At 41.1% G+C, this 21,961-nt stretch overlaps 1 protein-coding gene across 2 annotated transcripts in view; it reads right to left on the bottom strand.

Moving 5' to 3' along the window:
* Positions 1 to 19,619, bottom strand: part of b3gat1b (beta-1,3-glucuronyltransferase 1 (glucuronosyltransferase P) b) — a 42,863-nt gene extending 23,244 nt beyond the window's left edge. The window contains exon 1 of one of the 2 annotated variants that reach the window (XM_030069544.1): positions 19,364 to 19,619. The gene's annotated coding sequence lies outside the window, so the exon portion shown is untranslated. The remainder of the gene's footprint in view (positions 1 to 19,363) is intronic. The other variant, XM_030069543.1, reaches the window with a different exon arrangement.
* Between the last annotated feature and the right edge of the window lie 2,342 nt (positions 19,620 to 21,961).

The following is a 21,961-nucleotide window of genomic DNA, read 5'->3' as shown; positions in this document are numbered from 1 at the left end:
TCCAGAAAATGGCGTACGCCCAAAAAAATCCAGATGTATAAATCTGTGCGTACACATGAATCCAAGCACATTTCCTTTGAACATCCTGATCAACGTGGAATTGAGCGTACATGTTGGCGTACCTGACCCCTCCCTTTCCACGCCCCCATTTAAATATGCAAATCATATTTAAATGAGCCCGGCACCTGAGATTGCCCTCTCTGCATGATCAGAAAACTACAACCTTTGACATGAATAAGACCGAAAAAAGAGAAATTTCACGGAATGTGAATTAGAGACGTTCCTCACTGAAGTGTAGGCGCGCAAAGATGTCCTGTTTGGCACGCTGTCCAACACGAATCGCAAGAGGAGTGAGCGGGAGAGTGTGTGGGGCTGTCGGTGCTGTGGGGTCGGAAAGGCGCACACACGCTGAATTAAATGCATTGGTGAATACATGAATTCTGTGTCCTTGCCTCTTTTAAATGGTTGAAATCAAATGTTGTCGGGCCGAATGGCCTCCCGAGTAAGATGTGAATTCATTAACTGCTTGTTAATTTTATACACCACTTACACGGATCTAATTGTAAATGAATGCAGAAGTGCGCCGGGGAAAAGGTGAGGATGATTAAGACATTTCACACTTTACGCACGGGTTTATTAATATTATTTTTTAGCAGTTCTGCTTTATTTGATAGTCACAATATGCCCCTTTTTCACCAGAAAAAACCTGGTGCTAGTTCGGAGCTGGTGCTAGAGCCGGTGCTTAACTGGTGCCAACGAAGAACCGGTTTGTTTTTCCACCGGTCAAGAGCAAAGTGGAGCCAATTCAGAGCCACGTCATGACGTCTTCGGAAAACGTGATGACGGGTGCGCGAGACGCTCGCTCAGAATCACAATAACCATCATGAATGAATGAATGAATGAATGATACTTTATTAATCCTTTGCAGGAAATTACATTGTCACGGCAGCTTCATCACTTCAACACACATAAAACTGCACACTCATACAGTCCAGCGGCTGCAGCGTCTCTGTCTCTGTCCGCCCGTCCTGTCCTGAAGCCGGTGAAACTGATCAGTGTGTCGGGGATGATGTTCGTGAGCCGTGTCTCAGTCAAGCATATAATGCTGCTTTCCCGATACTGTTTCTGGCCCCGGGTGGAGCAGGATCTGGATTTATTAGCAATGCAAATACTGCGTGTGTCTTTACAAGCCTACATTTCAATACAGAGGCGAAAAACACAATTATTGCCGGCTACCTGTCGGATTCGTGATCGGAACGAATGACAGCTATGTTTAGTTATAAAACGGGTGCTTCTCATCCTTAAATGTAATTTGCTGAGCCGCGTTCCATGCCGTCGTAAAATCAGTATAATCCACGGCTTCTCGGGGATTATTGTTTTTTTTTTTTTTTTTTTTTTTTTTTTTTCTCGGGGATTATTGTTTATGTTTATAGCGTTCGCAGTTCCTGTTTTGTTTTGTAACCCCACCCACCAATGACGCGGTGGGCCGCGTCATCGGTTCTTTCTCTGGCTCCTGTTTAGCCCCTGCTCGGAGTCGGTGCTTGCCTAGCACCAGTTTGGAACCAGTTTGGCACCAGTTTGGCCCCAGCTTGGGCGGTGGAAAGCCAAAAAACTGGTGCTAAGTCAGGCACCGGCTCCGAACCAGCCCTGGTGGAAAAGGGGATAATAGAGATAAACAGGGCACGTCATGCAGCAAAGGAGCTGAGGCCGGATTCGAACCGCAGTCGCTGCGATCGGGACTGAGCCTTGGTACACAGTACGCGCTCTTGACCGGGGCGCCCGACGCACGAGTTTATTGACATGAGTACTTGTAGTTGTAGTTTACCCAGCAAAAAACAGCAAGTCACTAACTTGAACCACAGACTGGTACTGATGCTGTGAAGACACGATCATATTTGGGGGCGCACATGCTCAGTGCGCATGAGGGGGCTTAATATTAGGACAATTAAACGAATAAATTATTTACTCACCAAGAAGCCACCTATCGCGCACAGTGCCAGTTTGTAGTCTGCTCCCTCAGAATGTATGAATCGTGCGTTAAACCAGGCCAGTATTTTCGGTATTTTCATCACTTTGACATGCGGGTGTATTAATTGTTCATCAGTTTTAATTGTTCATGTGTCTGGGACGAATTGTTTTCATATTATCAACAGTTTCCCAGCATCACCTCTAAGTGTCGCCAAAGGAACAATAGCTGTAGAAACGTGCGTACGCCAGCTATGAAGTTGGCGTGAGGCACCGCACATTTCCACGCTCATTTCACTCTTTATACATCTGAACCTTGCCGTGGAAAAGGGCGTACGCCACGTTTTTGTGCGTACGCACGCTTTATACATGAGGCCCCTGGATCCTACACATCATACATATCCCTACCTAAATTAAGGAAATTCAGCTGTTTAAAAGCAGTGGTGGAAAGAGTACTGTTACTTTGCTGATATTTTACTTATGTAGAAGGACTGGTGTTAAAATCTACTAAATGAAAGTACAAAGAAGCTCATTCAAAATAAAAATTGGAAAGTAACTTTTTTCACTTTTTTACAACTGTAACTGTGTTTGGTGTGACTTTTTCCATGCAGTTACGAAAAGGATGTGAGCACACGGTTCAAACTAGATTCTTTTAAAGGTGCATTCTGCAAAACTGCAGAGGGTTGATTGAAGTGAGGACCCTGTAGACTCAACTGACAAACGTGGACTTGTAATATGATGGTTGAGTCTACATGGTTCTCATCATCAGGCTGGCTCACTGATGTTATTCCCTTTTTTTCCATACTCATTCTACATTTTTTTCCCGAATGAGTCTGAAGGATGCTCACCTCCATAGTGTCCACCTTTTGTTGGAAATTTGGAAATGACAAAAAGTAGAACCAGCAAAGAAGAACTAGGTTTCTCTTCAGGATGGGAACAATAAATCCAGTGCAGCCTTTCAAACAGCTCTGTGTGTTTAGGAGGTAAACGCACCGACATGCAGTCAACAACCCACGAAGAAGCATCACTTGTTTAGCCTGCTGTCTCTGTTGCTGGAATGAAATTGAACGTCATGATCATGACATATTCAACCATATTTATGAATAACGGTACATGACCATAAAATACTCCTGTATTTTTACAGCAAGTTGTTACGACTGTATTTTACCGAGAAATCTTACACTGGCCTACTGTTGATGTCTGTTCTTGGTTTTGGCGCCAAAAGAATTAACATTTACAGTATTTTACCTTTTTTAGAAGTAACGGTACTTCATTGCTAGAATTTGGCCATAGTTTTACAGTAATGTTTTACAGTGTACAGTCACTGAGCCGCAGAAAACAAAAAGGTTTGGAAAGGCAACATTTAGGTATCCTACCCTTATTTGCTAATTGCTGGTTTTTGCTGACCTAAGTTCGAAACGTTAGATGTGTTTCGTGCTGGAAATGTGATCGTATGTTGTGGGTGCAGTGAATGGTTGGGTAGACAGCTGCTTTCTCCTGTTTCTGATACTTTGTACTGGCACTGAATCAGTGGTGTAGTCTAGTTTATTCTAGTGGGTGTACGCGCATGCATGTGCTCTCCCTCTGTGTGAGGAGGCTGTGGAATGCTGCAGCTGGGAGTGGTCTATTAGGGAGATGGTTGGCACCTGAGATTGGGTGGGGCTGCCCCTATATATATATTTTGGTGCCAGGAGAGTTGATCTCTCTCTCCTCCTTTTGTTTGACTGGTTTGGTTGGTTTGGGTTGAGTTATTTTATTATTTTTCTATACACACACACACACACACACACACACACACAGGCTCCCTTTCTGAAACGTTAACGCTAGCTACAGCTGTAGTGTCCCCCGAAATATGGTCAAAAAGAGCCCGCTTCGTAACACAGAGAAGGCGACTTTATGAACGGTAAAGTGAACGTTATGTCAAAAAACATACTGATACGTATCTTTGTGCATTTTTAAGTGGTTATACGGAAATTCGGGACCTTTTCTAGTGGGCATACGGTGTATACCTGCGTATCACGTAGACTACACTACTGCACTGAATCATTCAGTGGTAGAAAGTGCCGGACGGTGCCAGCCTATTTTCACCTCTATTTACCTGAGTTTTAAAAGCACCATCGGTACTAGCTGATAGGAGGTGTCTTTTGCTCTGCGGCACCTACACCACGCAGCCAGTGGCGTCGATGGCAAACGTGCAGCACCAAATTTGTTACAGGACCTGATAAGCAACCAATAAGTCAGTAAACATAACTTTCCCCATGAAGCAGATACAACATAAAAGTTAGTGGAGTATGTTGGAGAAAAGCAAAGTTCAAGTCAATGGGAAGAAAAACAAACTTCATCTTCAAAAGTGCATTTTCTGCATCAGATCTATAATAGCATATAATCCTTGTTATTACCTTGCAGCAGAACTGTTTTAGTGCACATGTCCCAAAGAATCCCTCTTTAAATCTGGAATGAAGTTTAAAGACAGAGTTCAAGAAGACTAAATATACTGCACTATGACAAAAACATATGAGGAAGAACAGTGTTATGTTGCTTGCACAGCCACATTAATGAAGAGAGATTACAAGTTCATGAGATTGTGTAGTTCTTGGCTTTGGTGTGTTTGCCAGTAATTGAAAAGGAATCCAATTTCCAGAGCTTACTGTCAGTGTCTCCTGGGTAAACATCACGGCATTTCCTCAAGGAATTTACTGCCAAATGGCAAGCAAACAGAGGATAAAAAAACCTGAAATGACCCTGAATCCATTTGGCAAGTGAGATGAAAATCCAGCACATATTTACATCTATAATGTGCTACGCCAGTCGACAGGTTTTATTCAGGACAACTCCTTTATTTATCTCAACTCAGTTGCTTGGCAGTTCACTGTACCTTCGCACCGATGCTCTTCATTGCATGTATATTAAAAGAGGTGTGTGGTGTGACGGCCCTTGGCCTTAAGGTCCTCTCCCTCTGTGTGAGGAGGCTGTGGAAGGCTGCAGCTGGGAGTGGTCTATTAGGGAGATGGTTGGCACCTGAGATTGGGGTGGGGCTGCCCCTATATATATTTCGGTGCCAGGAGAGTTGATCTCTCTCTCCTCATTTTGTTTGACTGGTTTGGTTGGTTTGGGTTGAGTTATTTTATTGTTTTTCTATACACACACACACACACACACACACACACACACACACACACACACACACACACACACACACATCCTCATTCATCCATACACTTCCTACACTACTGATTACTGACTGCACAATTAATTTAGTTTATTTAAATAAATTTATCTTTTTACTTTAAAGTCATATGTGGTCTCCACATTTTGTCCTTAATACTTCTGGGTGGAGTATCACACATGGCAGTAGTGGTTTTGTTAGTTGGAGAGTATTAATCTAATCCATTTGGCTCATTGTTTTGGGGTAAACTGGTAAGGTAAGGTAATAAATTGTGGGTGGCATTATTTTGGTTGGTGTTCTCCCCTGTGAGGTGTAGCAGCAGGCTCTATTAGAGAGTCTGTTGCAGGGATTTTTTTTTAGTGTGGCGGAGAAAGCGGTTAGAGCAATTGGCTCGGGATCACGTCCAGGGTTTCTTGGGGGGTCGCTGTTTTATGCAGTTGCCTTCTGGTGCCACTGGGTTATAGTGAATAAGTACCCGCTGCAAGTATCTGTCCGAAGACTAGGGATGAGTTTAGGTAGTTGGTTGTATTAGTCTAGGAGGGGGAACTCCAATTAGTTTGGCCACCTTTTGGTGTAGTATTTTGGTAGTTTACCTCAATTTGTTTGGTTATTTTGGCTGGGGGATATGAGTAGTGTTGTTGAAGATTTCATTCAGTCTCCCTGTGATGAATTGCTGGATCAGTGCACCAAGGACCAGCTGTTGAAGATTGCCCAACATTATTCGGTTGCAGTTGAGCCCAAACGCACAAAGGAAACTGTGAGGTGTATAGTAAAGGCCAACCTGCAAGAATCTGGTGTTCTAATGGAAGGAGGAGGTAAGAGTGGTGAAAGTGTGGAAATGACTGGTTTGACCTTTGAACAACAAAAAGAATTGCTGACTTTGAGATTTGAGCATGAAAAAGAATTGGAAAAGCTGAAGTATAAGCAAGAACAATTAAAAGTGGATTTGGAAATACAAAAACTGGCACTGATAAAGGAAGGGAAACTGTCTACAACTTTAAGGGAAGGAAACACTGGTTCATGTTTTGATGTTGCAGGTAATTTGAAATTGGTGCCGAAGTTTAATGAGAAAGATGTAGAGCTTTTTTTTTTTTGTATGTTTGAGTGTGTGGCAGATTCAAGAGACTGGCCTGATGCAGACAGAACTTTACTGTTACAGTGTGTTTTCACGGGAAAAGCGCAAGAGGCATACTCCGCTCTATCATCTGAGGATTGCAAAGTGTATGAAAAGGTAAAATCAGCTGTATTCAAGGCATATGAACTTGTTCCTGAAGCATATCGCCAATGTTTCAGAAGCTGGCATAAAACTGGTAAACAAACACATGTAGAATTTGCACGCAATTTGGTCTCACTGGTCGCTGGTGTTCATCTGATGTGAAAACTTTTGACAGGTTATGTGATTTAGTCATTCTGGAACGGTTTAAGCAATCTGTACCAAGTTACATTGCAACATATATTAATGAACACAAGGTCACATGTCCCAGCGAGGCTGCAATGCTGGCTGATGAATATGTGTTAACACACAGGCGCATATTTGGTGAGCGTTATAATGGTGACAAGTCCCAGAAAGCAGAGGTTGTGTTCCCTAAGGTAGACCAACAGCAGAGTACTGGAAAAAGTGATCCGAGTCTATGTAATTATTGTCATCAAAAGGGTCATTGGAAAAAAGAATGTCTTTTACTAAAAGAAAAAAGCAAACCATCTCAGGTGAAGTCAGCTGGTTTGGCTGCACCTATCCATACACTCACAACTGGTGATGCATCTGAACTGGTGTTTCCATTTGAAATGCAGGTTAAGCCAACAGATATCTCTGACATTGATTCTGGTTATGCTCCGTTCATGTCTGATGGTTTTGTTTAAAGTCATTTGGAGACCACACATGACTTTAAAGTAAAAAGATAAATTTATTTAAATAAACTAAATTAATTGTGCAGTCAGTAATCAGTAGTGTAGGAAGTGTATGGATGAATGAGGATGTGTGTGTGTGTGTGTGTGTGTGTGTGTGTGTGTATAGAAAAACAATAAAATAACTCAACCCAAACCAACCAAACCAGTCAAACAAAAGGAGGAGAGAGAGATCAACTCTCCTGGCACCGAAATATATATATAGGGGCAGCCCCACCCAATCTCAGGTGCCAACCATCTCCCTAATAGACCACTCCCAGCTGCAGCATTCCACAGCCTCCTCACACAGAGGGAGAGGACCTAAAGGCCAAGGGCTGTCACAGTGGTAAGAGATGGGTGATCTGCACTGTATCTTGACGATCACAAACATGTTAATTTTGTGTTCCTGCAGTAATGTGCAGATATTCTCACCCAAACACAATCTCCTTGAACTAATATTTGTTTTCCATTACAAGCAGAACAGCATTGATGTTTGTGCACACAAATACATATATGCCCAATTCGCACACAAAAATACACACATGCAGCAACACAAACGTACACACTCACACAGATGTATACACATGCAACCATTCAATAATAAGCAGAAACCTGAAATAAAGAAGAAAGCCTGAAATCGATAGAGGACAGAGAGACAGAGATAAATGGGGAGTGAGAAAGTGTGTGTGTGTGTGTGTGTGTGTGTGTGTGTGTGTGAGTGTGCTGTAGTGAATAGTATAAATGTTTAATTTGGGTCGGTGCAGGAAGGTGACATCATAAAACCTACTAACAAAATAAATCAATACAAACCTACAAAACTTTTTCTAACTGAACTGAAGCAGAAAATGTGCCAGAACACCCGGAGAATCACCTTGGGTGTTGTCGCCACCCCCACTCAGTTATTGGCTTTGCTTAAAGGCACATTATAATCTCATTACTGCATGTACTTAGAGTTTGAGAATAATTTGATTAAGCTGTTTAGATGTGTAACAGGAGAAGCCTCAGTTAATATTCCCATTTTCATGCTATCTTGCGTACTGCAATTGTTGATTGAGTAAATAATTATGGGCTTGTTTCCCCCCAGAGGCAATCAAGATTCATAAAAATGCATGTCGTATCGCAGTATCGATACTCTGGATATGACCTTAATCAAAGTAATAATTAGATTAGGGTGTTTACAGCAGCCACATTTTAACTGCAGTATTGTCCTAATTGCATCAAAGATCAGTTGCCACAGGCACATGACAATCTATTCAATCAGTTATTGTGGTGTGGAAAATCACATAAAAAGTCTGCAGGTAAATTGAATTCAGGTATTTTCATATTCAGTGTGAGGACAATAATTGTGTGCATGTTGTCTCTGCTGTTGGAACAGCTCCATGTTTTGACAAATATAATGGCAACAGATTGTTTTTAGCCTTTTTGTTTTTAGATGTGCGCATAATCACAAATCTTGATACAATTGTGTGAAAAGACTATAACTGAGATCAGTTCACTGTACACTGTAAAAAAAAAAAGTCTTTGCACATTATTTACTCTCATACTTGGTGTTAAGATATTATTTTTTAATTTAAATTTTAATTCAAGGCCATTTTCAAACAGTTCCCTAAGGTAGACCAACAGCAGAGTACTGGAAAAAGTGATCCGAGTCTATGTAATTATTGTCATCAAAAGGGTCATTGGAAAAAAGAATGTCTTTTACTAAAAGAAAAAAGCAAACCATCTCAGGTGAAGTCAGCTGGTTTGGCTGCACCTATCCATACACTCACAACTGGTGATGCATCTGAACTGGTGGTTCCATTTGAAATGCAGGTTAAGCCAACAGATATCTCTGACATTGATTCTGGTTATGCTCCGTTCATGTCTGATGGTTTTGTTTAAAGTCATGTGGAGACCACACATGACTTTAAAGTAAAAAGATAAATTTATTTAAATAAACTAAATTAATTGTGCAGTCAGTAATCAGTAGTGTAGGAAGTGTATGGATGAATGAGGATGTGTGTGTGTGTGTGTGTGTGTGTGTGTGTGTGTGTGTGTGTGTAGAAAAACAATAAAATAACTGAACCCAAACCAGTCAAACAAAAGGAGGAGAGAGAGATCAACTCTCCTGGCACCGAAATATATATATAGGGGCAGCCCCACCCAATCTCAGGTGCCAACCATCTCCCTAATAGACCACTCCCAGCTGCAGCATTCCACAGCCTCCTCACACAGAGGGAGAGGACCTAAAGGCCAAGGGCTGTCACAGTGGTAACAGATGGGTGATCTGCACTGTATCTTGACGATCACAAACGATCACAGGTTGATTAGTAGTGAAAACAAGTGGAATTATCTCATCCCACTGGAAGATTTCTTTTACTTGTTTGAAGAAAAACAAGATTTTAACACTGATTATGAAGCTAAATGACGTGTGAACATAGAGGATTTTCTACAGTGTGGGCATAAAATTTTGAAATTGATTTCAGACCCATAAAAATGTAACAGATGCAAGTATCTGTTTTACATACTTGCATTTACAACAGCACATGTTGAGAATCTCCCTACAGACTCCAATTTTCTTTTTTTTTTTTTGGAATCGCGTACACAAGCTGCTCTCTGAAAACAATAGAGGATGAGTTTTGGCTGGAGAGGGCATGGAGTTTTTTTCTATTCTTTTATTTTTTGCACACTTATAAAAAAAACATCACCCTAAAAAGTAGAAAAGAAAAAGTAGCTGGGGGTGGTATTTACCTGCACACCATCCTCTTATTAAAACTGGACTAAATTATCACTGATGCAGCACTCAAACACATTCAAGAGTCATAGCCACATGCACAAACAGGCAGAGCAGTCAGAGTTAATATCAATATTAGGCCCGTTTCCACCAAAAGGTTCCTGGTAGTATTTCGGGGGCAGGAGCTACAGCAACGTCCTCTCGCTCGGCCCTCTCACCTGCCGTGTCTCCACTGAGAGGGCCGAGTAGGAGGAAGGCTCCTGTAAAGTTACTGGGCGGTTTCGCGACCATGACCGGGGCATCAAAATGCGTGTTGTTAAAAAAGCCTGTTGTTAGCGTTAGCTAACGTCCACTAAAGCTAACATCCGCTAAAGCTAACGTTAGCGTCCCTAAAATGCCGACCAAAAAGCCTGTTGTTAGTGTTATCTAACGTTCCCTAAAGCTAACGTTAGCGGCCCTATAAATGTCGGCTAAAAAGTGTGTTGTTAGCATTAGCTAACGTTAGCTAGCACGTTAGCGTTAGCTTGGTAGTGTCGGCCGTGTTGCTAGGGACGCCTAACGTTAACCTAAAGCTAACGCTAGTGTCCGGCTATTTTGTTGCTTTCTGTTGACGCCACATCGCGCCGTGAGTAAATCCAGTTAGCACCAAGTAAACCCCAAGCCCCGTCCAGGAGTTTTTCAGGGCTGCTCAGAGTCCCTACCCTGAGGCAGGGCCTTTTTTTAGCCCCTGTAAAAGTTCAGGAACTCTCTCCTTCGGGGTCGTTCCTGCGGTGGAGACACACGACAACGACCCCGGCCCCACAAAATTACCCCGAAGTTCCTGCGGTGGAAGCGGGCCTTATAATGAGCATGTGCCAGTTCCCATCACACACAACCAGACACCACGGTCACTCATTGTAATTACAGCAACACACAAATTTGCTCGTTCATTCAGTTTTGTGCATGATCCTGTGTTGGACGAGGAAGAAAACTTGAGTAGAGCAGGCCAGTCAGAACAAGAATCGATAAAATAGTTCATCTTGCTGAAGAAACAGTCACATTTTCCTGAGAAATAGCACTCACACATTGACCTCAGCACAGCTTACCACTGAAGGTGAGGTCAAGTTTGTTATATTCATCCACAATTTAAACTTCTAAACCTCTGATAGTGGTGGGGGAAGTAGGTCGGTCCCACTAAAACGATCACTTCTTTAGATTTGCTTTGTGCTGAGACAGAGTTGTGATGCCTCATGATGTGTTCATGCTCATTTCTCCAAAGCGCACTGTTCAGAGCTTTAGATTTGACAAGATGGAGTACAATGGGATTCTTGAGAGACATCGACTGCCATATGATTATTACAGAAATAGTGAGGTCGCACATCAAAACTGTGAAGAAACAGCTCAGTTTTCTGTGAGCACTGTATTTGATTGATTTTTTTATTTGACAGTTTTGGAAGTGATTCCTCACTCTGGATTGACCGGTTTTATTGGATGTGTGTCTTATGTCTGCTGTTGCACACCTGCACCTATAGGACTTCATGCCAGGTCTGAAGTCGCCTTTTGGAGCCTATTGACTAAAATCACTGCCTGCAGTTTATTAAATCGCATCAAAAATCCACAAATAACACCCAAATGTGCTTTTTAGTGCCTTCTAGATTCCTATGCAGTGACAGCATTATGGTGTTATTTGTCCCTCTCTCAGGGTGGCATCCACATCCACATGATCCTTTACAATCCTCTCAGGGGCTTTTATCAGGATGATTGATGAAAACTGTACAAGCCTCTAGTCATGTAAGTGCTGCTGTGCAAAGAACTGTGGGTATTCGGATGTCCCCATAGCTGAGGCAACACTAGCACAGATTAAAGAGTACTTCATTTAGTTGAGCAGGGGTTCGATTTAAATGAATACCCCACCCCAAAACTGCATGTTCTCGTATGATTCACTGTCCTGAATTCCCGATGATTTTTTGCCTCACAGAGAGCAAACATTTCAAACACAGCAGCAGTTTCTGTTGAATAGAGTTGACTGGGGACTTCAACAAACAGCAGCAAGAATTAAAATGATTTTCAATTTTTCAAAGAACTTCATGTGGTGTAATCTAAGTCTTGACTCTCCATTGAGTTGTGGGTCAGCAAAACAAAACTAGGAATAACTCCGGGTGGATTGTGGCCTGAAATGAATAAAATAACTATATAAGTATCGTACAAAGGAGTATTTTTGCTAAATTAGCTCATTCCTCTCCATACTTTATCCCTCCTGGCGTCATGCAACATCAGGAAAGCAAGTTCATGTGCATGTGGATTTGAGTTTTATTAAATTTAGGGTCGGGTGACTTTCCAATATGAATGAATTTGACATTATTTTTGGAACATGAGTATATTAGTGGCCCCAAATGGTAACAAAAGGTGGTGAATGCAGCTTTCTCTTGACATAGTGCTCTCTTGCTGGAGACAGTTTGCTTTACATTTCAATTCATCACTACCTGTGGGCAGAAGAGATTTCCCACCAGTGACCATACATGCCTTTTTTTTTTTTTTTTGGCAAACAAGATAAGTCTGTGCAGTCTCAATCCGGGGGGATGGGATGCTTTTCTTAGCTGCAGTCCCCGAGTGTGATTTCAGGCTGATAAGACAGATGTATTTTTACATACGAATATTGCCTAGTGCAGCTTTAATACCTGGCTGCTGATGTTTGCTTCAGGACTCTTCCTGGCATCAGCGAACACCTGCCTTAATGCTTTCTGTTTGAAGAAAAGCCTGCTCTTTGTCTGCACCGCCTGTGGGCTCCTGGTGCACTAAAATGATATTGCAACCTCCTGCCTCAAAGCATGTGAAAAAACTCACTCTGCTTGTTTGCTGTAGAGCAACATGCGCAGAGGTCCAATATCTGTGTCACTTTAAAAAAAAAAAAAAAAAAAAAAGAGGGGGAGCTGTGTTGGCTGGTCCAGACTGAAAATCCCCCATGGTAAGTATCTGCAGTTTCTTGGCTTTGGGTTGACATTTAGCCAGGTCGGAAAAATTCATCTTCATACGGGTGGAAAAGTGCAGCACATAATAAATTTCAACACTTAACTGAGATATGACAGATTCAAGATTCATAGTGTCTACACTTTATATAGATCATAAAGTTTCATCTGTATCAGACACGAAATAGGTTTCTTCTTACCTTACATGTTTCGGCGGTAAGCTTCCACCTTCATCAGAGGTGTCAACTAGGCGGTGTGTGATGTGTCTTTATCAGTTGATGTTATACGTAGAGGCGTGTCAAATTTGATAGCTGATGTTATACGTAGAGGTGTGTACATGTAAGGTAAGAAGAAACCTGTTTTGTGTCTGATACAGATGAAACTTTATGATCTATGAATTCAAGTTCACATGATTATGTGGTTAAAACAGAGGTGAATCTGCACACACGCACACACACACACACACACACACACACACACACACACACGCACACACACCTACAGATGACATCCTTCTAAATTAATGATTTGAACGGGAAAGTTATCATTTTAGATGGTGGTTTTCACAAATGATGCATGTATTTGTCTGAAAGTTATATTGTCATTGTCAGGTGAAAACCTTAAATCTTGAAATTTTGATGATTTTTATACTTTAACACCATTTGAAACTCAACACACTGTATGAGGCTTAAGACAGATTTACCTTTGATTTGTGAAAACGTGAAGAACTGCTGCATGGCTCAACTGTTAAATACTAAAAACAAGCCTGTTTCTCTTAGTTTCTGGAAATTTGACATTTTGGAGATAAGGTTTTCACCTGACAGCAACGATATTTTAAGTTATAACCTCTATAAAATTTTAAAGTTACATCAGACGAGTTGAGGATGTGGTGCAAGCTCTAAGGAATAACAGTTTCATTACAATTTTAGCAGCGATTTCTTTCAAAATGCACGGTAGCATACTGGAGATTTGGCAAAAAATACCCATATAAATAAATACAATGTTATACCATACAAAAAATTAACTGAATGAGCTATGATGAAGACTAAATCTGCAATGAAACCAAGCATCAAATCTCGGGACTCTTAGTCGGTGTGACAAAGGTTGGCCTCCCTTTTGTCCCTGTCTTAAAAAAGTCAAGATAACCCAACATGCAACCCTCACTGCTGATACAGATTTATGGATTTGGCATTGGAGCTGGGCTTTTCTTTCTGCATGACTTCACAGAGAAAATAAAGTATCTTCTCTTTTGCTCCAGATGTGACTGATACATTAAGTCTGACAGGACCAGAGCATTAGGAATCTGAGCCCACATGCATGACTGCTGAATATGTGGTGTTGATCATGTGCTGTGTTTCCTCAGTGGACAGCGTGTCTGTTACAGGTGTCAATCATGCTTACGAGGACGACGGCTTCCCCTGGGGGCAGCATGACAGTCGTGCTGCTCATCAGCCTCATCCAAATGCATGTCTATAAATTCAAATAAGTGCTGCATTTGCCTCAGACATTTAGTTTGCACCAATTAAGATGGGAAAAAAGGCGCAGTTGAGCCTTTTTAATTCTGTTTGGATATTCCTAATTAGGCCTTTTTCCGAATGTAGCATTTTTTCATCAAGACGTGCAATATGTCGATCTTATTCGTGTTCTAGGAGCATCCTTTGGTCATGTATACAGCGCATTTGGAATATGCATCTCTATTGGGCTTTTTTACCTCAGCTACCTATTTATGGTCAGCTCTGTGTGTTGTAATCAATCCAACTAATGCACATACTTTGGTACAACTTTATAAATAATCAGATACTTTTTTACAAATTGTAAGACACATATTTTTCTATTTCTTATATCCGATCATTTAAATCTTCTCTTGAGAATCTGAGCCACTGCAACTGACCCAGTTTCCCCTCTGGGTTCAATAAAGTATTTCTGATTCTGACTCTGATTCTGACCAGCCATCAGTTTGCAAGGCTGGGTTAGAGATGAATTCACGAGAGGAAAATATATTTCTAGTCGAACGGAGAAACACAACTAGTTTTAAACATTATGACAGACTTGGATATCAACAGGTTTTTGGATATTTGCAAATATCGTAACACTGACATTTTCAATAAGGTGGTTGAACAAATGAAAGAGGAAGGCTGCGTTCGAATGGTCGAACAAGTCAGAGTATGTATGACTGCACATAAACGGGAATATTAGTGGAATATTCATTCTCATATGCCATGTAAACAGTTTAAAAGGAATATGGTCTTTTTTTGAATACAGGAAAAATGAATATTTTATGCGTGGAAAAGTAGTCACTGTCAGTTCAACACTCCTGTTGAAAGGTATCCCTCCAGAACTACAGCTTCCTCTCTGTGTTGCTTTGCCTGACAGCACATAGTTGTTGCAATTGTGTCAGATTGGAAAGCATCAAGTAGATATTGAAATGCTCTATGCTAATTATTCTCTGCAGACATTTAATGCTATAATACATCAAATAAATGACAAATCCGTCAAACTGCTCCTACTTGAGTCCCATAACACAAAGTACCAGTCAATCATTGCACAAAGAAGACAAAAAATCTCTATCAGTCAAGCTGCTGCAGCCTCCCTGTTGAGACATAGCACAGCTAATCTGCTCACTAACTGCACATACACCACCACAGTTAGATCATGTGTTAAGGATGCTATTCACTCCATACTGTACATATGCTTTATGTGGGAGCCTCAGAGAATCAGCCTCCTATTTAGCAGGATGGCAGCGGTGGTTCGGCAAGGACACGCTCTGTGTATTGATCTGCTCCTGCAGCATTCCTACTGCTTTCAGTGGAAATTCGTCACATAGAAAGAGGCTCCTTGCTCTACAGGTGTACAAAACACCTTTGCTCCAGATTTCACTGAAGTATTTGGTGTGAAAGTGAGAGAGCACAGCATTTGTCATTTGTGAGTGGAAACAGCATTTGAGACTTCTTGCGGTTGATTAAAGCAGTTGCAGTTACTGATGTTTGTGTGTGTGTGTGTGTGTGTGTTAGAAAACTATCAAAGAACAAAAATGAATTGAGCAAAAATATTCTACAGGTGAGCAACTCTCATTACATGCATGCACATACTGATGTGCAGCTGCAGTCTTTGATGTGCATATGTGTTTTGCACCATATTTGCCGCAGTAACTACAGCGGAAATGTGAGCGTATGAGTTTCTTTCTGTGATTTATGGAATAATGTTTGTGCAGCTGCAGTGAAGAATTTGAGAAGGTGTAACTGTTGAGTTGTGTTTGTAGGAGAAAAAAAAATCTACAGGTTTGCTACTCCTCAAGCTTTTTTTCTCTGTGACTTCAAATTGGCTGATACACGTATGTGACTATTTTCCACAACTACAGATTCCACTGTCGCAGTGCTCAGTTGTTTTGCTCCAATACCTTCATACAGAACAGCCTCAAACAAACTGAATCAAAGGCACGTATTTGTAATGTGCATCAACAGTTCAGCGCTGGGTGTATGTTTGAGAAAAAAGAAAAAGAAAAAGGCAAGCCTGTGGAGTTGGTTCAAAGCTTAATGATTTTCCCCTGAATATCCTTCAGAGCAGCTCTCCATTCTGCTGAAAGGCGTTCAGTATGCATTACACACCGACTGATGTCGAATGAAAATTGTTGGCAAAAGATTACACATACTCCATGAAACAGCTCTCTGATGAATTTACAAACAAATCTAAATACGATATCAAGACTGTTTCAGAATGAACAATTTGTGAGCAATTTGTAAATGAGCAGCCTTGTTAGGGAAGTGCAAATTTGAAGGAAAAGCTCCTAACCTGCTGTACAAATATCTGTGGAGATAATGTGGCAGTGCGTGGCTTTACTCTCAAGTGACTCATGCAATATATAACAACTGCTTGACATTGAGACAACTGCACCTCAAGTCCTGATTTGACACTCTGGTCACTCTGACATTTGGGTTCCTCCTTGGAAATCCTGTCCTTGCTAAACTGCTAGTTTTTCAATAAGTGAAAAAGGCACACAATCTACCTTGAAATTCTAACATTTTGGTGAGAAAACATTTGTTTTGGTCTAGTGACCCTCCTCTTCAACTCCACTGGGGTCGCCCACAGTCCCTGCAGACATGCTGTCTTTCAGAGGCTGTAACGGGCTCGTTTTTAAAGGTAAAGTAAAGATAGGTATCATATCACACATGAAACTAGAAATCCATTGGTACCAATTATGTCATACTAGGTTTTTGGCAAGGGGGCTAAATATCCCTCCAAAGTTAGGCTACATTTTAGCAAGGGAAAAATGATGCATGGCTATTTTCAATGGGACCCCTTGACCTCTGATGTCATGATATCTGAATGAAAATGGGTTCTGTGGGCACCCATGAGTCTCCCTTTTGTAGACATAGCCCACTTCATGCTGCTAATCCCATGTAGTTTGGGGCACAAACAATGCAGTTGTTTGCATGCACTACAGATGTGCAATTTTTATGTATTCTAAAATGTTTATTACAGATTTATGACTAGAATAACTTGACACACAGTGTTGAGATGCATCTCACATTAATCTTCAGCTTCCTAGCTTTCAGGTGATGTATACCACTTCTATGTAGCATCTTCTTTTGACCTTTTATCTCCCCCTAAAGATCCCTCAACCCACACAAAATGCACACTTAAAAAAACGGGGGATGGAGGAGCTGGTATGCCCTTGTGATTTGAGTGGAGTGATTTCAGACCTGTCACCAGCCCTGTAAGTGCATCATATTGCAAAAACCTTCAAATCCAATACAGTGCTTTTCAGAAAATCAAGCTCTGGTGTGTTATTTATCTGTTCTAGTAGCTTTACATTGGATGGAGCTTTGCAAACTGTCAAACAAATCAATCAATGAAACTAACCCCCACCCCCACCACCACCACAAAACAAACAAACAAACAAACAAACAAAAACAGTAGCAAGGCCAGCTTTTTTTTTTTTTTTTTTTTTTTTTTTTTTTTTTTTTTAGAGTGCACAGTTTTGTACACTCTACTGTACTACTGTATGTCAGCTGTCATTTCTAATACAGTGGAAATTGCGTAAAGTGATCATGTCCATCCAGACTGCATTGATCACTGTAAGTGGATGATCATTGTACCTTTTTAAATTTATTTCCCTAGTCAATGACCATCTAATTGACAAGTGTATATTTACTACATGAATTTAAAGTAAAAATGGCTTTGCCATTTATTGAATTTAATCGACTGTTTCAAAATGCAGTACAGCTGGTTCAAGCGCGTTTTAAAATTACAAATTAAATCACTATATAATTCAAATACAATACAGTACGGTATATAAAGTACACCATAAACCTACCAAAGCATCTTCAGTTTCGCTTTTTCTTGTTCTCCTCTCTATTTATTTCACTTTATTACACATATCAGACCCGCACTCTGAAAGTGTGTAACCTCGGTGTCGCACATGACAACGCCTGCTTCCTGTCCTGCACAGAGCCCGACCCTTCATACCTGTTGGAGTAATTTCATAATCACAGTCAGATGGGATTCAGACTGAGAATTATAAACTCCAAAACATATCGGTGCCTTAGCCGCTGTGCTGATTCTGTCCCAAGCAGCGAGCAGGATGTGACGTGAGCGCCTGCAGCTGCTGCCAAGAGAAAGGTGCTTTCCCCCCGGGAGGAGAAGCTGCCTCCTGCTCCAAAGTTTGTCAACAACTTTGCAGCAGGGACATGCAGATGAAACGATTTAGTTTTTAGTTTTGATTTGAATGTCTAATACAACCTGGTTTCTAATAGTGACCGGCGTATTGTGCTGTTTACAAATACAATAAGATTACAATAAGAAATTTTAAACAGTATTTGTATTGGAATGACTCTGTCCCAAGCTTTTTTTTATCCATATAACTGGTTTCCACTGTTTTTAATTTCTAATGTTCGCCACTGAGTTGTAACTCATTTGTCAGTGCCGAACAAACCTTTACTCACGATTTACAGTGTTTCTTAGGTTTTAGTGAAGCAACTAAATCACTGTAAGTTTATTTTTATAAGATGTAACATTAAATGTTCTAAAATAAGTGGAAAATAGCACATCGCACCTCTGTCTCTGCTGGCACTTTGTGTAAGGAGCATGACATCATGTGCAGTTCATATCAGATATGTTGGCCATATGTTGCTTAAAGGTTAGAGCTCTTGAAGAGAATCCAGCGTCTAATTGAAAGGTTTACATCTCAAGAGGGCTGAGCATGGCCCAGACTGGCAGGCTCCCTCCCAGCAGAGAGGGACAGTGGGGCTTTGGCAGCCACGCAAACCATTGATCACACTCAGGCCTTGGTGTCTTTTCAACCAGACACTCAGTGCTGGGTTCACTAGTCACTGTGATGTGGATTAAAATCTTAATGAGGAGTGGTAGATTTTATTTTTCACAAGGTTCACATGGGAAAGATTGATGCTTAACATATCTGTGCTCTGACTCTTAATAATTTGACTCTTCTGCAAATCACTTTTAGCAACATAAAAGTTCTCTGTAACTGAGATAAATAGATGCCACAGGGCTTTTGACAAACTCACTGCTTGTGTTTACTTGTCACTTGTTCTGCATGCAGTGTGACATCAGACTCAACAGCGCAGGGTAAAACATCAATAAACATCAGTAAAAATGCATGGCCTCTCTGGAGCTGTTCTGTATTTAAAACATGATGCCTTAATCAAAAGAGAGCAAAGAATCAAGAGTTACCTTAATTGTAGACTGGAGCAGCACAGCAGCCCCTTTACTGCATGCCGCCTCTCCTCCGCTGTCTCCTCCTGCAAGCTCAAATTCTCTCGTCAAGACAGATTTAAAACTGTCTTTGCCGTCACTGCATCTCAGCGGCGATGCTGCCTGTCAAACATGAACGCTGGATCCTTGAATGAATAGGGCTTACAGGTGTACACGCACGGAATATGCTCCAGAGCTCACACTTCGCTCCGGTTGCTCATCCACTGAGATCAGGGAGAAGAGAAGGCAGCTTATTTGGTACTAAACCTGCCCTCCCTCCCTCTGCCCCGCTCTCCTCCCATCCCTCTCCCTTTTCTCCCTGTCACTCTTCCTCCTCCTCTTATCTCACTTTCCCTTCTCTCTACTTCCACTCAGCTCTCGCGCTTTGTCCTTTCTTTACTCTTGCACTTAACGAATACCCTCCGCTTCCTTGCTCTCTCTCTCTCTCTGTGTCTCACTATTAATACTGGTAATTGTCTAAATCCAGCAGGAGAGAGAGGCTGAAAGAGAAAGAGAGAGAGAGAGAGGCAGACACGGCTTGGAGCAAGACATCTGCGAGTGTATTTATATGGGACTGAGGGAGTCTCTGCTTTGAGGGAAGGACCAACCCCCATCCCTTCTGAAACGAGCTGCTCCTGGCATGTACCACTCACACACAGCGGAGGACCGACAGCCTGCGCTGGTGGGAGGGGGTGAGCAGGAAAGATAAGGCTACAGTAGGTAGCACTATTATATCAGCTCTGCAAGAAAAGAAAGTTTGACAGGAGGTGGAAGATCTCACTGTCTGCTGCATGTAATCACCCCAATGAACAGCCACTGTTTTCTGCTACAAACAACCATCCAGTCAGCCTCGACATATATGTGGGATGCAATTACAGTTTTTGACAGTGAGAGATACACTTTGGGAACCATTAAGTGCTACTTTACCTCTGTGGAAAGGTGTGACATTTAGAGGAAATGCTAAACTCCTGATGGTAATCCACTAAACTCAAACCTAACCTTTACTAAATAATGGATTGAGGCAATGCATCAGGTGACGGCTCAGTAATTGGAAAACGGTAAGAATTATCCAAGTGGTTCACGGTGCAACAGTCGTGGATCAAGGTGGTGTGCAGTAGTATGACTGGTGCGCAGTGCAGGATATTGATTAATAGCAAAAATAAATAAATAAATAAATAAAAATGCTGTTTTAAGTGAAAAGTCTGTCTCAGCCAAAAGCTGATAGGGCTGAATAACCCTCCTGAAGCTATAAATCATGGTGTGAAATCTGCCTGCTTCAGTCCTGTGACAATGCTAGTCTGCTATACTTAAAAACAATAAGCTCTCACGACTGGCCACTTTCTCTCAAAGAGCCCAATCAATGGTGTTAGTGAAAGTATTTGACTTATAGTAGGAGCAACTGCTTTATTTTCTTGTTTTGCTAATGCCAATATTGATATATTGGAAGTTTGATTATAGATTAGTAGTAGGGCTGGGTGATATGGACAAAATCAAACATCACGATATCTTTGACCAAATACTTCAATACCAATATTGTAGGGATGACTGTTGGTGCTTCTATAACATGTTTTTGTTAAACATGTATTAGTGTATCTGGATATGATGACCAAGCAGGTGGAGACAAATAACTGAACAGTTCACGAAACTGCATTTCTTTACTGTAATGCAGCCTTTACAATCAGGAATAGATGTCATTAATGCCATAACATGATACTGACAAGATATTTATGTATTGCCCAGCCCTAATTTGTAGATATCATAGATATGTGCTATTTGTGTGCACACAGAATTTAAATGTCTATATAGAGTACTGTATTTTTGCTTTCAGTACAAAATACAAAATGGCAACATTCCCAGCAATGATGCAGGCGTCCTTTGTGTCAGTCAGTAACACGATGCATCATCCTTCAAAGTTAAATGAAAATAGTACAGCTGGTCTAGCGGATATGGCCTTTCACAGTTTGAAATTTTGTCCTCAGTGACATTTGTAAGGATAACTTGGACGTGTGTAGTTTCATTTCCCCCCAATTTCATTAAATTCTTAGGCAATTAGTCAAATAGCTGTGCCTGTGACTGCTAGAAATGAAGTGGCTGCATGCTCTTGAAATAGCTTTTAATTTCCAGATCATTGTATGAGAAGAATGTAAGAAGGACTGGGTCATATTTCCAAGGTGCTGCAAAACTGGGGATGATGTAATGACTTCACACACAAACAACTGCAGTGAGGCTCAGCTAGCAGGGTCTTTTCTCCAACAAAAGACTTAAATTACAGATTACAATCTATGTGATTCATACTGATATGTAAAGTTTCAGCACTCAGATACATTATTTCATGGCAGTATTTCATTTTGTGACTGACAGACACTGCCTGGTCCAGTGATCACTAAGCACCACAGCTTCCATGCTGGACACATAACTGGTTTGAATGGTGCAGTTTATGCTCAACAATATAAAGATATAATTTTACATATATGGCCTTGAGATAAACCTTCTAAGCTAAAGCTAAACGTTCTAGATAAATTTAGTATAGCCAATTGTGTAAAAAAGTTCATAATAATACACAAAATCAGCATTGTT

The sequence above is a fragment of the Myripristis murdjan genome, chromosome 14 (assembly GCF_902150065.1).
Source record: "Myripristis murdjan chromosome 14, fMyrMur1.1, whole genome shotgun sequence".
In the NCBI taxonomy this organism is placed as follows: domain Eukaryota; kingdom Metazoa; phylum Chordata; class Actinopteri; order Holocentriformes; family Holocentridae; genus Myripristis; species Myripristis murdjan.
The sequence above is the reverse complement of the archived record's forward strand: the minus strand, read 5'-3'. Positions and strand labels throughout refer to the sequence as shown.